Raw genomic sequence first — 3,614 nt, 5'->3', positions numbered from 1 at the left:
GTGGAACGGATTTGAGAGACGCTAAAAGTGACCAATTTTGAGAATATTTTGTAAAAATAAGTATTTTTATTCTTAGAAAACGTAACCAGTGTTGCGGTATTGCTGAATTCTCTTATTAAATAATAAAATAAAGGTGTTGAGTTTGAACGCTGCTATGAGTGTGAAATGTATGGGATGAATTTTGACTCAAAATGATTAACAAATGCACGCACAGTCATCCGTGAACGTGATACACGTTTCATTTGTATTTTACGATTCACAAACACCTTATGATTAGATTCTGTGAAATTTAGATTTGAATAAACACGAAGCGATTTGTACAAATAGAGGCAGATTTGTGATCGCAATGTTTTATTTTGTGTTCATGTATATTGATTTTGCGCATACCAATGAGAAGTTGTGCATTTGTGGATCCCGTGACGCGCGTTCATACATCCTGTTCGGTTCATTTGGATTTTGAGACTTTCTTTACGCGGTTTAGCATTGGACAATCCACACACACGCAACTGCAGATCCATGCGCAACCGTGCAGAAAATAACAACTACCACTAGATGGCAGGCTTACGGAAACCATAGGTGCTGGTCGTATCAGTAGAATATCATCAAAAAGTTGATGCATTTCACTATTTCCATTAAAAAAGTGAAACTTGTAAATTATATGAATTCATTACACGCAGACTGATATATTTCAAATGTTTATTTATTTTAATTGTGATGATTATACCTGACAACTAATTAAAATACCAAATTGATAAGGCGTTTTAATCTCAAAGACAAAGCATTTTCTCATAAAGTTAATAGATGCAGTTATTACTGTTACAGTGCAGTAGATGAGTTAATGCAGTTATTACAGTTACAGTGCAGTAGATGAGTTAATGCAGTTATTAAAGCTACAGTGCAGTAGATGAGTTAATGCAGTTATTACTGTTACAGTGCAGTAGATGAGTTAATGAAGTTATTAAAGTTACAGTGCAGTAGATTAGTTAATGCAGTTATTACAGTTACAGTGCAGTAGATGAGTTAATGAAGTTATTACTGTTACAGTGCAGTAGATGAGTTAATGCAGTTATTACTGTTACAGTGCAGTAGATGAGTTAATGAAGTTATTACTGTTACAGTGCAGTAGATGAGTTAATGCAGTTATTACAGTTACAGTGCAGTAGATGAGTTAATGCAGTTATTACAGTTACAGTGCAGTAGATGAGTTAATGCAGTTATTACTGTTACAGTGCAGTAGATGAGTTAATGAAGTTATTAAAGTTACAGTGCAGTAGATTAGTTAATGCAGTTATTACAGTTACAGTGCAGTAGATTAGTTAATGCAGTTATTACAGTTACAGTGCAGTAGATGAGTTAATGCAGTTATTACTGTTACAGTGCAGTAGATGAGTTAATGAAGTTATTACTGTTACAGTGCAGTAGATGAGTTAATGCAGTTATTACAGTTACAGTGCAGTAGATTAGTTAATGCAGTTATTACAGTTACAGTGCAGTAGATGAGTTAATGAAGTTATTACTGTTACAGTGCAGTAGATGAGTTAATGCAGTTATTACAGTTACAGTGCAGTAGATTAGTTAATGCAGTTATTACAGTTACAGTGCAGTAGATGAGTTAATGCAGTTATTACTGTTACAGTGCAGTAGATGAGTTAATGAAGTTATTACTGTTACAGTGCAGTAGATGAGTTAATGCAGTTATTACAGTTACAGTGCAGTAGATTAGTTAATGCAGTTATTACAGTTACAGTGCAGTAGATGAGTTAATGCAGTTATTACTGTTACAGTGCAGTAGATGAGTTAATGCAGTTATTACAGTTACAGTGCAGTAGATTAGTTAATGCAGTTATTACAGTTACAGTGCAGTAGATGAGTTAATGCAGTTATTACTGTTACAGTGCAGTAGATGAGTTAATGCAGTTATTAAAGTTACAGTGCAGTAGATTAGTTAATGCAGTTATTACAGTTACAGTGCAGTAGATTAGTTAATGCAGTTATTACAGTTACAGTGCAGTAGATGAGTTAATGCAGTTATTACTGTTACAGTGCAGTAGATTAGTTAATGCAGTTATTACAGTTACAGTGCAGTAGATTAGTTAATGCAGTTATTACAGTTACAGTGCAGTAGATGAGTTAATGCAGTTATTACAGTTACAGTGCAGTAGATTAGTTAATGCAGTTATTACAGTTACAGTGCAGTAGATTAGTTAATGCAGTTATTACAGTTACAGTGCAGTAGATGAGTTAATGCAGTTATTACTGTTACAGTGCAGTAGATGAGTTAATGAAGTTATTACTGTTACAGTGCAGTAGATGAGTTAATGCAGTTATTACAGTTACAGTGCAGTAGATGAGTTAATGAAGTTATTACTGTTACAGTGCAGTAGATGAGTTAATGCAGTTATTAAAGTTACAGTGCAGTAGATTAGTTAATGCAGTTATTACAGTTACAGTGCAAGAGATGAGTTAATGCAGTTATTACAGTTACAGTGCAGTAGATGAGTTAATGCAGTTATTACTGTTACAGTGCAGTAGATGAGTTAATGCAGTTATTACAGTTACAGTGCAGTAGATAAGTTAATGCAGTTATTACAGTTACAGTGCAGTAGATTAGTTAATGCAGTTATTACAGTTACAGTGCAGTAGATGAGTTAATGCAGTTATTACAGTTACAGTGCAGTAGATGAGTTAATGAAGTTATTACTGTTACAGTGCAGTAGATGAGTTAATGCAGTTATTAAAGTTACAGTGCAGTAGATTAGTTAATGAAGTTATTACTGTTACAGTGCAGTAGATGAGTTAATGAAGTTATTACTGTTACAGTGCAGTAGATGAGTTAATGCAGTTATTAAAGTTACAGTGCAGTAGATTAGTTAATGCAGTTATTAAAGTTACAGTGCAGTAGATTAGTTAATGAAGTTATTACTGTTACAGTGCAGCAGATGAGTTAATGCAGTACCAGTACACAGTTCTGTAGTGCAAAGGATGCAGTGTGTGTATGTATATCTTGCCTGAATCAGAATCTACTGCACTGTAACTTTAATAACTGCATTAACTCATCTACTGGTTGCGCATGGATCTGCAGTTGCGTGTGTGTGGATTGTCCAATGCTAAACCGCGTAAAGAAAGTCTCAAAATCCAAATGAACCGAACAGGATGTATGAACGCGCGTCACGGGATCCACAAATGCACAACTTCTCATTGGTTTGCGCAAAATCAATATACATGAACACAAAATAAAACATTGCGATCACAAATCTGCCTCTATTTGTACAAATCGCTTCGTGTTTATTCAAATCTACATTTCACAGAATCAAATCATAAGGTGTTTGTGAATCGTAAAATACAAATGAAACGTGTATCACGTTCACGGATGACTGTGCGTGCATTTGTTAATCATTTTGAGTCGAAATTCATCCCATAGAAATGTAGCCAACATTTCGCAAGTACGATAAATGTTTTTATCTTGAACAATAAATAATGTAATCGATAAAAAAACATGATAACATATTATAAACATTTACATTACATGATGTAACAATGTTAAAAACGCAATATAAATAAATTCTTCATATAAATATACATACTGTACTTGACGGATGAAATGCGCGGATGAC

This window comes from Barbatula barbatula, assembly GCF_947034865.1.
Source record: "Barbatula barbatula genome assembly, chromosome: 13".
NCBI lineage: Eukaryota > Metazoa > Chordata > Actinopteri > Cypriniformes > Nemacheilidae > Barbatula > Barbatula barbatula.
The sequence above is the reverse complement of the archived record's forward strand: the minus strand, read 5'-3'. Positions refer to the sequence as shown.